Below are 19461 nucleotides of genomic sequence, written 5' to 3' on the forward strand. Positions count from 1 at the left end.
TAGGGTGCTATCTGGGGATTTGGGAGATGAACGTTCATATTCCTGTTTGACCACACTCCCTGAAGGATGGTGGACAAAGTCTCTCTGTGCCTCAGTTGTCCATCTGTAAAATGAAGATAATCCTTTCCTAGCTCACAGGGGCTTTGTAAAGACGAATATATTGTGCAGAGCTCAAGTACTATGGTTATAGGGGCCATATAAGTATCTAAGATGAGGCAGATCTCATTATAGTCTAGGTGCATGCCATGACTCCCATATATATATATATATATAATTGTTAAGCATGCAGCAGGATAAACGGGGCATAAAAATGTGCACATTTTCCGGCAACTGAAGTATGCTGTGGAGCTCTTTTTAATATGTACCTTTACTTCTATAATTATATTGACTCCTTATGATGTTCAAAGTACTGAGCAGTCGTTTACTAGTTTACATTCACAACAGGGTTATGCACAGGTATGGTTAATAGTATTGTCTGCATTTTTACAGATGGGGAAACCGAGGCAGGCATTGATGTGACTTGCCCAAGACCACACACAGCAAGTCGATGTGGCAGGGCTGGGATAAGAGCACACTTCCTATCTCCCAGCCTGAGGGTCATTCCAGTGCACCACAATGACTTTCATAGTAAAATGATGGACTCCGTGGGGGCTATGCATAGTCAGAATTCTGGTAAGACACAATTGTTTATTACACATTGATCCAAGTTTTTCCTTTAGTTTATTCACACATCTGCTTGGCCCACAGGAAAGCCAGCTGTAAACAATGAAACCTAACGGTGCAGTCCTCAACCCAGCTGCTGTACTCATGGGTCCTGATCCTGCGGGTTAGTGATTCTGTATGGGTGGATCCCTGCACTTGCATGTGGTTCTATTGATTTCAATAGCAGGTGTTTGTCATGTGGAGATCCATGGAGGGCCAGGACCATATTTGAGAAAAAGCATCACTGTGATGGGGTGTTCACCCCACACTACCCTAGAAGGGATTAATGAGGCTGAGAAGGGGCCAATTAACTGGATAGGTCACAGCTGAGGGGAAATAGGTGGCCTAAATAGTCCCCTGAATGATGATGGAACCCAACTGAGAAGGAACAGTGGGGCTAGTACAGGGGTAGGCAACCTATGGCACGGGTGCTGAAGGTGGCATGTGAGCTGATTTTCAGCGGCACTCACACTGCCCGGGTCCTGGCCACCCGTCCGGGGGCTCTGCATTTTAATTTAATTTTAAATGAAGCTTCTTAACATTTTTAAAACCTTATTTACTTTAGGTAGAACAATAGTTTAGTTATATATTATAGACTTATAGAAAGAGACCTTCTGAAAACAGTAAAATTATTACTGGCACGCAAAACCTTAAATCAGAGTGAATAAATGAAGACTCAGCACAGCACTTCTGAAAGGTAGCCAACCCCTGGGCTAGTATAAAGCCAGGAAGCTGGCAGCAGAAAGGGGCTACAGTGAGGGAGTCTGTAGCCACTCTCTGGACATTAGAGAGGGAGAAGGAGGGAAACATGGGTGTCAGGAGGATGTAGGAAGAGGCTCAGAGAAATGGCAGCAAAGTGTAAGGCGGTATAGACTTTGGCTGCTGATTAGAGGGACTCTGAGCTGGAACTCGGAGTACAGGGCAAGCCAGGGTTCCCCTACCAGCTGCTGGGGAAGTGGCATCATCTGGGCAGTGAATGAGAAGACTGTCGCAGACAGTTTCTACAGAATCACTTTGATACCCTGGAAGAGGGAAGACACATAGTGACCTGACCAGAGGTGGCAAGGTGCACAACAAGTGGTGGAAGATGGTGTCAGACCTGGAAAGAGCTAATCCCCAGAGCAGCCAGGAGGGGGCACCTGTCATAAACAGATAGCTAAGGGTTAATGTCTCTTTCACCTGAAGCACCTGACCAGAGGACCAATCAGGAAACAGGATTTTTTCAACTCTGGGTCGAGGGTTTTTTGTGTGTGAGTCTTTTGTTCTTGGTCTTCTGCCTGAATCTCTCTCAGCTAGAGAAGGATTTTTCTATTTCCTGCTTTCTAATCTTCTGTTTCCAAGTTGTGAGTACAAAGTGGGTTTTTTCTTTGGTATTTACATGTCTATAGTTGCTGGAGTGCTTTGAATTGTATTCTTTTTGAATAAGGCTGTTTATTCAATATTATTTTAAGCAATTGACCCTGTATTTGTCACCTTAATACAGAGAGACCATTTGTATGTATTGTTCTTTCTTTTTTTATATAAAGCTTTCTTTTAAGACCTGTTGGAGTTTTTCTTTAGTGAGGAACTCCAGGGAATTGGGTCTGCATCTCACCAGGGAATTGGTGGGAGGAAGAAGTCAGAGGGAGATCTGTGTGTGTTAGATTTACTAGTCTGACTTTGCATTCCCTCTGGGTGAAGAGGGAAGTAATTCTGTTTTCCAGGACTGGGAACGGGGAGGGTGGAGTCCCTCTGCTTAGATTCACGGAGGTTGCTTCTGTGTAGCTCTCCAGGAGCACCTGGAGGGGGGAAGGGAAAAAGGATTATTTCCCTTTGTTGTGAGACTCAAGGGATTTGGGTCTTGGGGTCCCCAGGGAAGGTTTTTGGGGGGGACCAGAGTGCCCCAAAACACTCTAATTTTTTGGGTGGTGGCAGCAGTACCAGGTCCAAGCTGGTAACTAAGCTTGGAGGTTTTCATGCTAACCCCCATATTTTGGACGCTAAGGTCCAAATCTGGGACTAAGTTATGACAGCACCCTAGCGGTGAGTGAACTTCATTACACTTACCTTTTCTTAAGACTTTAATCTGGTCAGTATCATCCTGCTCTAGCTACAACTTCAGACCAATCCAGGTAGCATGATCAAGAACTAACCCTCATCGAATGCTTGTCTGTGGGATCATAGGTCATAGATCAGCAGGTCAGCAATGTGGATTACTTTGTGTCAAGTCTTAATTGTTAATTATTATTTGCTAAGTGCAAACAGTGTGCTTGACCCTGCCCTAAAATCTTAAAGGCAATTCTGTAGAATTTATATTTAATATTTGTAGAATACCTTCATCACATAGTACTTCTCTATGGAATCTAAGTAAGATCTCTAACTGTACAACGGGGGAGGTGAGATACAGAGAGGTTGATTGACTTGACCAAGGTTACATAGTGGGTCAGGAGCAGAGTCTGGAAGAGAGCCCAACTCTCCTTACTCCCAGTCCCCTTATTCAAGGTGTTCCATGAACAGCCAAGCAGTGGGAGTGTCTGGCTAGTGGTTACAGCAGGGGACTAAGAGTCAGGATCCTGGATTTTGTTCTGCTCCCATGTGGACGTGTCATTTAGGGGCACAATTTTCCTTATGTGATGCAAATGCACTAGAGGCTGAAGAGCGGATAGGCTCCCCTTTCCTCTCACGCCCAGCCCCCAGAAGCATACATATGTGGCAGCAGGGCCACCTAGTGCTGGGAGGCAAACCAGCTAGTAAAGCTCCTGGCCCAGCAGAATCCCACAAGGTTTACTTTCTGTTGCAAAGGGGTAAAGTTGGGACCTAGTGGGTTAGCATAGATGCTGTGGCACATCATATGTTAGCTTTGAGGTGCCTGCTGTTGATCTTTAAAACATCCATACCCCATTATGCATTTCCCCTGTTATCCTGGAGCTAGCCCTGCTCAGTATGTCTTCAGCAAGAAAAGATAGGAATTAACCTCTCCATGTCCCCATCTGTGAAATGGATCTAATACTACTTACCAGTATCACAGTGCGTCGTGAGGCTTTTCACTCATATGTGTCAAGCAGTTTGTGATCCTCTGATGCAGGGTTCATAGTGCATATTTTAAGGTATGCTTTGGATTTTCTCTCTCTGTGGCTTTAGAAAGTCCTGTCAATCTGGTATGTAATCGAAGATCCTGCTGTGTTCCAGAAAGCTGTTAATTAGGTTTGAGATACCTGAGCGGCTGTGTCTCACCTATGTTGTTCCAAAGCAGATGAAATAAGTTGTGCTGGCCTTCCCTCCACCGGATTAGTCTGAGGACAGGCACCTCAAGTACTGTGGAATCCCTTCCTCACCGTCTGCTGGAGTTCCCCCGTCCAGTAGTTGTGTTTAGGCTTTTCTATCTGGGATCAGTTCATCTTTGTCCATTTTGTCTGCCTTTATCCAGATTTAATCTTTTTTCACAGCCCTCCTCTTTGTCTTGTATGATTGTTTTTAAATGCATTAGACTGGCTCACTTTTTAGGGGCCATCACCTTTGGCAGTAGACATGTTGTTCTAATTTCGAACCACTTCCCCTGGGCTCCTGAGGTGTCCATTAGAAAATAATAAAATAAACAGTTTAAAAAAAACACAACTTACAGCAATTCCATGCCTTATTATGATTATTATTATTATTAGGGACAAATGAAGTTCTTCTTGCTCACCGTTCCATAGGTACAACATTTTTTCTCCCCTCGTCTACCTACATGGTTATTTTTGTGTCAATTGCTGATGTTATGTAGCCACTAGATGTCCCTCTTTGGCTTTTCTTTTGGAAACCAGTATTGCAACCAAAGTCAATCTGTAAAGAGCGAAACAGTGCTGTTCTGCTGTCCTGGCAGATTGGGTTGTAGGAAACAAATATTTCGCTTGCTGCAAAGAACAAATTCATAACAGACGTCAAGGCAAATTGGTGCCTGGCTACAGTAGCGTTATACCAAAGAATATTAAGAGAAGTCTTTTGTGTAGGGAAAAAATGGAAAAATATTTTTAATTTACAGCTGACGCTCTGGACCAATTTTAAATTTGCCATTAAATGAGTAAAATAATAAGTAACTGAAAAGTATAACCTCTTTTATCTGAGGCTCTTAGTGTACAAATCTTTATTAAAAAAAAAAGCCTCACAATATCTCTGAGAGGTAAATAAATATGGCACATATTCAGCAGTGGGGTAAAGCGAAGGACACAGAGGAAAAAAGGACTTACCTAAAATCCAACAGCAAGTTAGAGTCAGAAATAGAACCCAGGAGTTCTGCCTCCCTCTCCTTGGCTTTTAGTGCCAGATTATGAGGAGAAACTCTTTTCTATAATGGTTTCATTAGAAGAATCTGGCCATACACAGAGTTCAAGCTGGAGAATTTAAAGATAATGTAAAAAAAATGACTTGAGTCTTTGTAAAACGAAACTGCCCTTTAATATAGTGTATGTGTAGCAGATTTACCTGTCACACCAAATGCCAAATAAAGTGGCAGGGGGCATCTTTGAGTGAGCTCCTTGGCAGAGGGATGCAGCACAGTGTCAAGATAATGAATAGGACCTGGCTGGATTGAGGGAAAAGATCTAAAATTGAGTTTTTTATTTAATGGATTTGAACTTTTCGTGGCCAATTACCTGTTCACTGTAAGAGAACAAAATTATAATAAAAAAGTGCAAAGGTTCATTTTTAGTTCTAGAAAGGGAAGAAGGATCATGGAGGGCTATTTCCCCCCGCCCCCTGCTCTGAACCAGTTCATCCAACCCTAGTATGGATCTACCTCACAGGGAAGTCCCATAGAATGTACAGAATGAAACAGATAGGGGTCTATGGATACTATTCTAAAAACACACACATTTACTGAAGAATGACATCCATTCAATAGGAGTAATAGAATTCTTTAGAGGAGATTTTAAAAAAAGCAACCTACAGACTAGTTATAATTTTCTATTAAATTCTACAGAGCTTTCCCATTTGAAATAGCATCCTGAGTTCATGCAGCTCTGGTTGTAGTATTTTTTTGAGCCCCATGCATATGTGCTTTCAAGAAGAGAAGTGTGGCCCAGAAAAGTGTCACTCTATGCAAGAGACAAGTTTGGTGAGGTAATACTTTTTATTAACCTCACCCACCTTGTCTCGCTCATAACCTGTGACCAACACAGCTACAACACTGCAAATAACTACATGCAAAAAAAATCACACATTTTACCACGATAAATATGTTATATTCTGAAAAAATACAAAACTGAGCTAAGTTCCCATCACCATGGACGTTTTCACCATGGACCTGATTCAAAGACCAGTTAATTCATTGAAAAAACTCCCACTGATTTCAATGAGATTTGGATCTAGCCCAGCATTCTAGACTGTATTCCCTTTATTTACGTAATGCTAAAATACCTTTACCACATACAGCAATGCATGGACAAGATATTAGATTGTGAAATCTTAGCTGAAACCTGTAATGGAGTCTCCACCCCCTCTGAGCTTTACCTGTGTTTTAATTGCTGTTACTAGAAATGTCCAGTCCATTTTCATATTTTTGATTTCAGCAAGTGGCCTTTGGCTTCATGTTACTGATGGGGCATATCTCAGCAGGGGTCAGGAGAGACTGCTACTTGAAAACGTACCCTTCTGGTTATGTGGAGCTGTTTTGTTCTGTACAATGTTACAGGGACACTCTCAACTTGTTATTAACAACAAGCTAAATGTAGTTTCAGGTACTACCCCTGAATCCTTGTGCCAATTTTTATGGGATTGCAAATAGATATTTCAATTTTTTTTAAATGCTTCTTTCTCTCCTCTATTTTTAGGTGCAAGAACAAACCGTGCTAAAAGGGAGACTAACTCGTTCATGGAATTGTTGAATTTAAGACCAGATCATCTAGTTTGACCTCTTCTGTCACAGGCCACCACACCATCCAGCCACCCACACACTAAACCCGCCAACTGAAATTAGACCAAAGTATTTACAATGCTTGGAAGACTAAGGTGTTGTGTGAATTAACTTACCTGAGAGGGGAAACTGAATCTGACTAGACACAGGTTATGTCTATGCTTCAAGCTGAGGATGTGATTCCTGGCTCAAGTAGACACACCCATGCTAGCTCTGATCAAGCTAGCACACTAAAAATAGAACGTAGCTGCAGTGGTTCAAGCTACAGGAGGAGTGAGCTGATTGAGTATAGCTAGGACAGGGACATACTCTGGTGGCTAGCCCCTCCCATTGAGAGACTGCCATCATGAGAAATCAGGAAGACAGAGCAGGGGAAAAGGTGAACACAGAGTGGATGGGTGGAACAAAGGCAGGGACCAGTGTCACTGAGGACTGGGGAAGGATCTGAGGAACAGCTTGGCTTGAGGCTTGGTGAGAGAAGGGAATGTCTGCAGGGAGACAGGGACTAACGTGAGGCAGTTGGGGAACCTGGAGTTAGAGAAGAAACTGAGGAGTGAACTGGAGGTAGACAGTGGAGCTGGGGAAGGAGTAAGTTGGGGTAGAGTGAGGAAGAAATAAGAGTCTGGGATCAGGAGAGACGAGTTGAGGGATGGAGAAGTAGGACGAGGCAGGGAATTGGGAAGCTTGCATGGGTAGTAAATTGTCTGGAATGGTGTGTGGAGAGAATGATTTGTAGGGAGAGAATGGACTGTGGGAGAACTGAATTTGTGTGCTGGTGAAGTGATGGAGTGTAGGGTTGGCATGGGTTTGTTTTCTGGATACTGTGGTGTTGCAAGCTGGATTGTGATTGCAGTTGGGAGAGTAGCTGGTCCTGCAAGGTGGGTCAGTGATGAGCAAGAAGATAGAGTCATGTAAAAACATGCACTTGGAGAGAGATTGAAAAGACTGGAACTAAATGGTGGTCAACACAATGGAAAAGTTTGGAGCCCCTGCTCTAATGAGTCTTCCATATTACCTCTCCTACCTATATGTGTTTACTGTTACCCGATGTTTCCTGGTAGGAGCAATATAAACAGGAATCCATTTGCACTGTACAACCAAGACTTTATTGGTCCTACTAACTTATGAACATAACAGTTGATTGTGCTATACGTACCTCGCTACTGTCTACATACAGTCACATATCTCTACATCTCTCTCTGTCTCTCGGGTATACAACTCTTGTAACAGCTCCCAAACTGTGATCCGTAGATAACTGTGCATTCTAATGTGCAGTGGAGCTCAGGGTGCAGCCAGAAGCATTCAAGATTACTCAAAACTGGTCTTTGGTGTAGCTCTACAAGCTCCATTGTGAGTCAGACTGTAGCTCTGTACTGGGGCTCATCATGGAAGCTGGTCTCTGAGTTCTTCATTAAGGGATCAGTTCTGCAAATTGCTGAGTGCCATTACTTCCCTTGGACTTCAGTGCGAGTTGATGACACTCAGCACTCTGCAGGAGCAAGTCCAAAGGGCCTAGCCCTGCCAGGTGCTAAATGCCTCTTGTAGGTTGCCTAGTGCCCTCAATTTCCTTGGGAACAGAAGACATATAGACTCATAGACTTTAAGGCCTGAAGGAACCATCATGATCATCTAGTCTGACCTCCTGCACATTGTAAATCACAGAACTTCACCCACCCACTCCTGTGGTAGGTCTGTAATCTCTGGCTGAGTTACCGAAGTCCTCAAATCTTGACTGAAAGACTTCAAGTTACAGAGAATCTACTATTTACTCTAGTTCAAACCATCAAGTGATCCATGCCCTATACTGCAGAGGAAAGTAAAAACAAACAAACAAAAAATTCCCAGGGTCTCTGCTAATCTGACCTGAGGGGAAATTTCTTCCCGACCCCAATATAGTGATCAGTTAGTCCCTGTGTGTGCGGCCAAGACCCCTCAGCCAGGTCCCATCTCTGGCCACTGAAAATATTTGCTAATATAAGTCACAGATGGGCCATGTGCCATTGTAGGCAGTATCATCAGAACATCCCCTGCACAAACTTAGCAAGTTCAGTCTTGAATTAGGTTTTGCCCCACTGCTCCCCTTGGAAGGCTGTTCCAGGACTTCACTCCTTTAATTAGAAACCTTTCTCTAATTTCAAGCCTAAACTTATTGGTGATCAGTTCATAGGTTCCGACTCCATGGGTGCTCCAAGACTGGAGCACTCATGGAAAAAATTAGCAAGTGCTTAGTACCCACTGGCAGCCACCTCCCCACTCCCCACCCCCAGCACCTCCCGCCTGCTGTGGAACAGCTGTTTCACAGCATGCAGGAGGCGCTGGGGAGGGGGAGCAGGGATGGGGTGCAGTTGGGAGAGAAGGCAGGACTGTGTGGGAAGAGGCAGGGTGGGGTAGAGCAGGGGCAGGAAGAATCAGGTTTGAGGGAAGGTATGGAATGAGGCAGAGTCTGGGCTGAGCAGGGGTTGAACACCCCTGGGGAAAGTTGGAAGCTGAAGCCTGCGATCCAGTTTCTATCTATTTGTTCTTGTGACAATTTTGGCCCTTAACTTAAATAATTCCTCTCTATCCTTGGTATTTATCCCTCTGATATGTTTATAGAGAGCAATCATATCTCCCCTCAGCCTTCATTTTGTTAGGCTTAAATCTCCCCTTATAAGGTAGGTTCCTACTCCTCTGTATCATTTTAGTAGCCCTTCTCTGCACCTGTCCCAGTTTGAAGTCATCTTTCTTAAATATGGGAGATCAGAACTGCACACAGTATTCCAGATGAAGTCTCACCAGTGTCTTGTATAAAGGTAATAATACTGCCTTATCTCTACTGGAAATACCTCTCCTACTGCATCCTAGGATTGCAGTAGTCTTTTTTCATGGCTGCATCACAATGGCAACTCATGGTCATCCTGTGATCAACAATTATAACCAGGCCTTTCTTTTCCTCTGTCATTTCCAAATGGTACTCCCCAGCTTATAGCAAAAAATAATGTAGTATGTCCCTAAGTGAATGACCTTACACTATTAAATTTTATCCCATATCTATTAGTCTAGTTTTCAAGGTCAAAGAAATTTTCTTAAATGATATTCTGGTCCACCTCTGTGTTGGCAGTGCCTCCCAACTTTGTGTCATCTGAAAATTTTATTAGCACACACCACTTTTTGTGCTAAGTTCATTAATGAAAAGTGACTTATCCTTGAGGAACTCACTAGCCTCCCTCCAGCCAGATAGTTCACCTTTCAGCGTGATCTATTGCAATCTCCCCATTAACCAGTTCCTTACATATCTTTAGATTCTTGTATTAATCCCCATCTTCTCAAAGGTAACTAATACTTTCCCATGTGGAACTGTATCAAATGCTTTACTGAAATCCAGATAGATTAAATCAGCTGATTTTCTAGACTAAGGAAATGCAGAAATCTTCTAAAAAAAGAGATCAAGTTGGTCTGGCACAACCTACGTTTTGTAAAACCATGTTGTATTTTATCCCAATTACCATTTACCTCTATATCCTTTACTACTCTCTTTTCAAAATTTTGTTCAAGATGTTGCATACAATTGAGGTCAAGCTAACAGGCCTCTAGTTTCCCAGATCACTTTTTTACTCTCTTAAATATAGGTGGTTGTGATGGGGTGTACCTATGCTGCTGTGGCCCAGAAAGAGTTAACTGCACATTGCAGGCTGAGGAGGCCACACCCCTCTGCCCCTCCAGGGCATGTTCAGCCTGGAGATAGGATATAAAGGGAAGCAGCCCAACTCAGTCTGGACAGGCTGCTGCAAGGGAAGGATGCAGATTGCAAGCTCTCTCCTGAAAGCTGCTACAGGCCCTGACCGCAGCGCCAAGGCATGCCGAGCCCAAGATGGATCCCAGGCTGCCTGTGGAACTCACAGAGGGAACCGAGCCATCAGGAGTTGCACAAGCCAAGGACCCCAGAAACCCAGGGGAAACATGGATCACTGCAGCAGAAGACAGGGTAGGAAGCAACCCTGGGGACTTAGAGATTGTCCAGTTGTAGAACCTGGGAACAAGTGAGCGTATTTCGGGGGGATCCCTGCTGACTCAGTGGTGAACACCATTGCCACTGCCAGGGCCCTGGGCTGGGACTCAGAGGAGCAGGGAGGGCCTGAGTCCTCCTATCCTGGATGTCACACACTCCTAGGTGGTGTCGCACTTCCCTGATGGGCCAATAGGCCACACAGCCCTATGCAGGTGGGCAACTTTATGGACTGAAGCCAATAGACCACACAGCCCCATAGAGGGAGTGGGGCAACTTTAGTGACTCTGGCCAATAGGCCAACGCAGCCCTGTAAGGAAGGGCTGTCTAGTGACTTGGGCCGTCACGCCACGCTGCCCTGAGAGTGAGGGCAGTCCAAGGGACTCTGACCACTATACCATAATAACCCTTTTTATAGTCAGGGTCACCAGTATAGAATCTAGTCGCCACCAGCACATCTCTTGTTTTTGACCGTCCATGACTTGACACCCATGATGGAGTGTATCTACCCTGCGACAGTGTGCTTGGAAAGCGCAAACCCTAAGCTAGCGAGGTAGCATGCAGAAGGAATAATAAAGGTAGGAAAGAATGGCCAGACAAGTACTAATGACAAAAGCTGCACAATCAGTGCACAAATTGTTGCTGGTTCTTCATAGAATTTAACACCCCCAGTCTCTTCTGTTCTGGAGCAATATCTGACTTCCTTTAGGGTTTCCTTTAGTGGGACTTGTATAACAAGGGGCCCACCCCCAAATGTTTGATATAAAGTAGTTTCTTAACTGCTAATGTAGAAGTTTTTTTTCTTTTAAAGTAAGGACTATAAACTTTTTCTCTCAAGTGTTTTAAAGTATTAAAGTGAGAAATAGCAAGCATGCTGCACAGTAGCACTAAGATCCTCACATTCTCCAAGGACTCTCCGCTGCCAGTGAACTTGGTGTTGGCAATGGAAAGTCCATTGCAGCCCTAGCAGACCTGGTTGATGGAGTGGTTAATGATGCAACCTTTTTTTAAGTAATGTGTCTCATTTGGACACCACAGCACATCCTGTTTGTATTTCATCTCCTTTCCCTGGCACTTTATCTATGTCCACTCCTGTTGCGTTTCAACCCTAGGGACTTTGTTTTAATCATTTGCTGTTCCTAGCTGAACTTTCTTATACATATATAATATTGCTTTACTTGGAGACTGGAACATATGGAAGAGATATTTTTAATTCTCACAGTTAGGCTTGATTGCTTAGGAGACATTTTTTTTCTTTTGAGAGGAGAAAGCATTTAAAATCCCCTATATTTTCACTTGCTACCCAGGAGAGGGACACTTAGTATCAAGCAGGAATGCATATAAAATAAAGCTATTTGATTGCTTTGGTTTTGCTTCCTCTTTTTGAACTGTGTGGGGTTTTTGTTGTTGTATAGTTGTGGTGGGTTGTGTGTGTGTGTTTTAAACAACAAGCACCAGCAAGGTCATTTGTGACCTTGGACAAATGACTGTGGGCCAGATCCAGAACCCTTCGAAGAGAATGGAAAGACTTCCATTCATTTAGGGGCTAATCTGTATGTGCCTCGCTTCCCCTTATGTAAAACAGGGATAATACTACTTCTTTCCCTTCATCTTTGTTTGTTTTGTCTATTTAGATTATAAGATCTGTGAGGCAGGTACAGTTACTTTTTCAGTATATGTAGCACAATGGTACTCTTAGGTACTACCATAATACTACTAATAAAATAGCAATAATAACACTTTGTCAATACACAATGTATGCATTTCACTATGGTTTAAATGCCACACAGTATACATTTCACAATGTAATATATTTACTGCTTAATATACAGAAGGTCTTTCTTTGTGTGGTACGTACAGATTCAGGTTATAATTATGTTTACTCAGTAATGCACATGAAATGTGTTTTAACAACCCTCCTTAAAATATATTTCTCTGTATCACAATAACATATTTGGGAAACAAACCTTTTGATTTTTGCCCCACCCAAAATTGCTTTAATACAATGCTTTATACAAATGGGGAGCATAGTTAAAAAGTATTGTGTAAAATGGCAGGGATTATTATGTTTATTTCTTAAATTGCACAGTACTCTTACATTAGGATCAATTTTAAAATACAGGGTTAGCTACAGTAACTACTGACAGTTTTGGTGCCTTATCATCTCCTATTACATTCCAAAATAATTTTCTTTTATTTAATTTGGTTTTGTTTTTCTTTCTTTTTTTTTTTTTCAATCAGTCTTGTCTCAGTTTGGAGGAATCTGGTTGGCACTTGCTGTGTCCTGTGTTGAGGAAGAACGGTTATTAAGTGATTCAATGGCTTGTTTAGTCCCTAGACTATTCCAAGACTCTCACTGCTTAATTTAACAACAGTACTCCTTTTTTTTTAATTGTTTTCAGAGTGCTCAACTTCCTTTGGGGAATCAGTCAGCATGCTAGACTTCAAAGAACTGTTACAGTAGGCCAATTTAGCAATATGCTAATTTAGACCTATTTTTATATCTTTCTACGTTGTTTCTACTTATACACAGACCATTTTGGATATTAGCTAAAGAGTAGGGTCTTTTGAGACTCTTTAGTTCCCTAGTTATTGTTGGAGAAATGAAAGTAACTGAATCACTGAAGTTAGAGATGGAAAAGACCTATTAGGTGCTATTTAATGCAGCCCTGTGCCAATATAGGATTGTTTGCTACAATATATTTACTAATGCTTTGTCCAACCTAATTTTAGGCCCCATTTCACTAACTGGATCCACCTCCAATGGAGCTCAGCATTGGTGAGGAGATCTGACTTCAGGATCAGGTTCTTAAGGATCTGGGGCAGGTACTCAGCTGAGGACAACGTAATCTGTCATAGCTCCACTGAAAGGCAGTACGACAATTTACACCAGCGGAGGATGTGCCCCAACGGGAGGTTCCATAGGGCAAAACTCCCATTGACTTCAGTAGGGCCTGGATTTCACTCCATGTGCAATATCATATGCTTGTCCCCCACATGTAGGCTTGGAAAAGGAAGTTCTCTATTGATTTTCCATTGCAGGGAGATTGCAAACCCTCTCTACTCCCAGTGGAATATGTAGGGGTGAATGGTTCTCAAGATCCATGTGGATTTTGGAGGAGCTGCTGTGATTAGGTGCCTGCAGGATCCATGCTATCCTGTTACCTATATCCCCTTTCCCCAATTCCCTTCGAGTGCAGGCTATGTGTCCTCAAGGTCAATAGTTTGGGAAGGTTATGTTTACAAGAGGACTTTCTGTCTTTGAGGTGGTTAAGAAATCTGAGTTCCATTGTGCTAAACATTTCTGTGGCATGTAATAAAGTAGGTATCTATGCTAGTTAAATGAGGATAGGCCACAAATCCCATGTTGGCTACCCTATAACCTTCAGAGTTTCTCTTGCATCTCAGGCAAAACTTTTTCCATAACAGGAACAGCAAAGAAAATGTTTTTCCTCTTTTGGACCCACTAATTTCAAGGAGCTCTTTTCTGTGCAGTAAATCCACAGGAGTCACATGAGGCTGTTTCAGTAGTGTTTATGAGAAGCTCAGATTGAGAGTATTTCCTTTCACTAGGATGCCAAATCAAGCCATGCGGGTGTTGGAAACTGGATTTAGAGGGGCCAGATCCTTTAGCCTATTAAGTCTATATTGTGCGCTCCAGTAGAGCAAAACAGACTGAAAGCTGGCTTAAGCATCCAGCTGAGGATTCTCCTTCTCTAATTCTCTGGTATGACAGAGCTAGACCTCCACCAATCATGGTGTAGAGGACATGGTGAAGGGGCATGCACGCTTGCACTCCAGTGATCCTTGGTTGCCATCGCAGCTGATCTGACTTCAAACAGCCCTGAGATGGCTCTAAGTTTCTTCCTGCAACTGGCCCAGTGTCTATTGGCCTGAGGATGAAAAGTCTGCAAAGGTCACCTACAAACTGACCCCAGGCTCTGCTAAATGGCCACACCTGAGGTTCTGGACAAGACAAGATGTCTCTGGAGACGTGGGTTCAAATTGTATAAAGGTCATGAGGTAGAAATGAATATGACATCTCATGGTATTGAACATCTTCTTATTAGGCAAAGCCATATAACTTTGGTTGTCTGGGATATGAGTGTTCTAGACTGAGGGCTGGTCTACACTGGGAACTTATATCAGTATAGCTACATCTCTCATTGCAGGAGCAATGGAAACTCCCTAAAAGTGGGGAGGCCACTGGCACCTGAACCATGGCCCTATACCCCTGTGCCGCCCCTTCTCCCCAAGCCTCCACCCTTGCACTGCCACTTCCCCAGAGGTTCCACCCTGCACCACCTCTTCCCCCCAAGACCCTGCCTCCGACTCGCTCCTGTCGGCCCCTGTCCGCCCTCTCCATCCATCACTCATGCTTACAGACAGTAAAAAGTGATGGGGCCATGGCCTTCTTGTCCCCCTGTACCAGAGCCCCTGTCTCAGGGATGTGATCCTTGAGAGATGCAGCTATGCTGACTTATCCCCCACCATAGAGAGCACTATGTGCATGGAAGAATTCTTCCGCTACCTAGCTACTGCTTTTCAGAGAGGTGGATTACCTATGCCAGTGGGAGAACCCCTCCAGTCAGCATACATAGTGTTGCCATTCTAGCAGTTTAGGCTTGTCTACACTACCTGCTAGTATAGATGCGATACAGTGACTCCTGAGTGCTCTCCTGTCAACTCCAGTACTCCACCAGAATGAGGAGTGCAAGCAGAGTCAGTGGGAGAGCATCAGCTGTTGACTTACCACAGTGAAGACACTGCAGTAAGTATATCTAAGTACATCGACTTCAGCTATGCTAATCACGTAGCTGATGTTGCGTATCTTAGATTGACCTCGCGCGGTAGTGTAGACAAGCCCTTAATGTACAAATACACTTAGATACTTTGTCAGAGCCATGTGAAGGAAGTTGCAGTTTCTCACTGCACTAACCTCTGTGCTAATCCTTCATTTCATGAGCATCAAAACTCCATCAGTATCTTATACAGCTGAAAAAAAATCTACAATAGCTTTATTCAGGAACTTAACTTAACTAAGCTCTTTGGGCCTACAAAAATTCTAGGGACAGGAAAATAGGTCTAAGGCGAATGTATATCAAAAGTTTAGGTTTTAAATGTTAGCCAGAGAATTGCTTGACCAATCTGACATACAGTTATTGACACTATCTATGCCTGTGTATTGTCATAATTACCAATTTACACAACCAATGACCTGCATGTGCAAATTATGCGTACATTTTTCACATGCAATTGTATGCTTAACTGTTTAAAGGGACATGGCTTAAAAACATAGTCTGTCTGAATATGTTTTACTAATACAATTACAAGTTACTTGGACTATTTAACTGAAAATGATTAGAGAGAAAATATTTTATTTTCCATTTATTTATCTTCTGTGTTTGACACCACGTTGTGAATGATCAGTTCAACTGTTTCCACTTACGGGGCTTAGCCCTGCAAAGTGCCAAGTGGTCTGGCCTTACTCCATCAAAGCAGTTAAGCCCCTGCTTAACTTTAAGCATGTGAATAGTCCTAATTAAGTAAATGGGACTACTCATATGCTTAAAGTTAAGCACATGTTTAGTTGCTTTGGTACATTAAGGCCACAGAGCTTGGTAATCAAGCCCAGAGTCTTTTAGCTAGTCAGTTTCTCCTAATATTTCTGTGGGTTTTTAATATAACAGAGAATAAGAAAAAACACCTTTAAAATAGAAGAATGGCATTGTATAAAACAAATCTGGTAGGAAAACTTGGGGGTGGGGGAGAATAGATCCTGAAATGACTTTTTGTTCATATTTTGAAGTAGATGACTTTTCATGTTGATAGTGTCCCTTTCAAAAATCAGGTTCAAATAGTAATATTAATATTACTAAAACTGTAGAGGGGAGATAAATATATCTGTCTATTTTATATCTCTTTCTAATAATAATTTTAAGAACAGAATATATTTTACCATTGATGCTGTTTACTTTTTGTTGCCTTTCACTCAGCTTTGACAGAGTCTCACTAATCTTGCACACTGACACATTTTCTGTGGCTCCCTTATACTAGCATAAGCTGCACTGTTTGACAATTCAGCACTTACAGGAGGGTGTAGGGGAATGTTTATATGCACCCTACCTCCCCCACAAAAAAAAAGGTACATATGATTTTACACAACATTTTAAATAGAGTACATGGATTTTCATCAAAACTACTAGATTACAAGAAGAGCAATAGTAAAATATTTAACTGGTTTGATTTTTCAGCTGAAAAAAATGGTAGTGGGGTGAAATTCCCGTTGGCATCAATGAATCCTTATGGTATTAGCAATCTACTCCTTTCCAGTCCACCTTTGTGGTAATTTAATTAATGACACTGGCCCAAAATGGCACCGATTGTTATTCACAAGGAGACTCTTGTACACAAGAAAACAACCCAACCTCTCTTATTCAGATATTCATTTTTCATAATCAAACTGAAGAATTAGGTTTCAAAATTAAGTCTCCATTTGAAGAAGGCACTTCTGTGCTAGAGAACTTCAGAAATGAATGGAGAGGTTTTAATGTAGTCAGCAGAGGCACTGCTTATAAGGGGCCGAGAATGATCACATTATGAAGTGTTATCAGGAATCTTATACATACTATATAATTTTATTTGAGCAGACCGAGTGAACTTCACCCCCATCTGGAGTGCCAGTACAAGGACCCTTGTGTGGGGTATTGCAGGGTCTGAACTATAGGCTAAGCAAATATACAGCGGAGCTTCTGCATAATCTACATATTGTGGAGGGAGCATCATGAAGGTTCTGAATAGATGACCAACAGAGGGTAGGTTTGGAGGATGTCCAGTCACAAGCTGAACTACTATATTGATCTTGTGGCCCAAATCCCCTGGCCAAGCTTGGAGGTGCTTATGTAAACCGAATCTGAATTCTCTACCATTGGAGAGTCACCCAAGTTTAGAAAAAGCTAATTTCTAGCTATCTGACTTCTGCGAAGTATCTGTTGCTGTAGAATCTAATCCTGCCTGTTAGTATGGGTGTGACTAGCTGTGTTTCTTAAATAGGCAGCTTCTGTTTGTGAATGTTAATATGTAGTAGCACATTTTACAAGGTGGGCCAATGCCCAGATCTACAGGAAGGATCAAGCCTTAAGAGTGTTTTTGGAAAGGACGGTAGCACTACCATCAATCCTATTGTCTTCCTAGTAGCCCTCATCAGCTGAAGTGTGTAATTATATGTAAGGGTATGGTTACACTGTAGTCTTAGCCTGTGGTCCTAATTCCCCTACCATTTGCACAGATAACTCTCAATCATATGCTTATTTGAGCTTTGAACCCATGCTTGCTTGGACGGCGAGGAACGTGGGCTACAGACCAAGCTATGATTAGCTAGAACCTGGAACCTGCCCACTTTGCAGTCAGGATGCAGGCAAGATAACTCAAGTGTGGATAGTCCTCCAATGCCTTTCCTAGAGTTTCAGCACAAAGAACCATGAGCTGTTCTCCCAGAAATACTTGGGTGAGTATAGAAACAGTCATACCCATTAATGCAGGTACGTCTTTTCAGCGGGCATGCTCATACTGTGGCTAGGCTAACCAGAATGCTCCATCTCAGGTGCCAATCATCCAGATAAACTGTGCAGTGTAAGCATAGCGCTAAGAGGCTGGATTTCTGAATACTACAGAAGATGTGGATTTCTACAGCTGGGATGAAGGAGAAAAATGCAGAAGAAAAAAATGCATTCCACAAAATCATGAACACTAGTCACTGAGGCAAAACTAAATGAGACTTGAAGAATTGTTTTGCATTTCAAGTTGAGATGAGTGTGAATGAAAATCCTAGATCCAAACATCCCCGAAGTCTGAGGATGCTTGGATTTAAATCTGAACTTTGTAGCTTCGGCCCATATTTCTAAGTAGCCTTGATGTTTGAACTGAAATATGTGGCAATAAAGCTTGCAGCTTAACAGGCAAATCATTTTGGATCCTGGTTCTAATTCCAAGGAAAGGCTTTTGGAAATTGCTGAGCAGAGAAGCTTTTTCAAGATTTGGGGGCGGGGGGGAGAAATTGTCTGTATCACTTTTTGTCTGTCAATCTCCCATAAATCAGAAGGAGAAAAATAACACACTTTTTGAGCACAAACATAAAGAAAATATTTGTTATAAAAAAATAAAACTTTTTTTCTTAGTAAAAATTTGGATCTTATCCAGTATGCATACTTGTTTGTTAAATCTTGCTATATTGATTTCTGAATCTATCTTTCTAGTGCATCACACATTTCAATAGAAACTCTTTTGGGTTAAGAGGTCAAAATGAATTCTTTGCATGGCTTATCTCTGCACTAGGAAGTCGGAGACTCAGAATTGAGTTAGTTGTGCCTACATGAAGCAGCAGTGACTCTTTGATGCCTCTCTTAATGTGCTGGGTTTAGATTCCTTTGCGAGTACAAAAGGAAGATACTATCCCTGGTGAGAAGGATTTGTCCCTGGTATAGATTTTTAATGGGGCAGACACAACATGAAGATTTGTCAAACACAACATACAACCATCTTGAGGCTGAAATTCACCATTCTGCGCAAAGCCTGAGTGATCCAAACACCCTCCACAGACAGCTTGTGGGGCTATGACACAGCCTTCCTGGCTTGTATTCTCATCTCTGGACTGAAATAGCACCTGTACCCTTCTGCATGTCCTCTGTGGTTATTTTGAATCATTGGACTCACAGAGACGCACAGCATGTGGCTCCTTAAGGGTATGTCTACACTGCAGTTAGACACCTGTGGCTGGCCTGTGCCAGCTGATTTGGTTTAACGGGTTGTGTAAGAGCAGTGTAGACATTCAGACTGAGACTGGAGTCTGGGCTCTAGGACCCTAAGAAGTGGAAGAGTTCCAGAGCTTAGACTGCAGCCTGAACCC

At 42.6% G+C, this 19461-nt stretch overlaps 1 long non-coding RNA gene across 1 annotated transcript; it reads left to right on the top strand.

Moving 5' to 3' along the window:
- Positions 1-492: 492 nt before the first annotated feature.
- Positions 493-9204, top strand: LOC127030165 (uncharacterized). Its single transcript, XR_007768315.1, has 3 exons — positions 493-672; positions 748-826; positions 6489-9204. It is a non-coding gene; the product is annotated as an uncharacterized LOC127030165 (long non-coding RNA).
- Positions 9205-19461: the final 10257 nt, after the last annotated feature.

The sequence above is a fragment of the Gopherus flavomarginatus genome, chromosome 1, assembly GCF_025201925.1.
Source record: "Gopherus flavomarginatus isolate rGopFla2 chromosome 1, rGopFla2.mat.asm, whole genome shotgun sequence".
Classification (NCBI taxonomy): domain Eukaryota; kingdom Metazoa; phylum Chordata; order Testudines; family Testudinidae; genus Gopherus; species Gopherus flavomarginatus.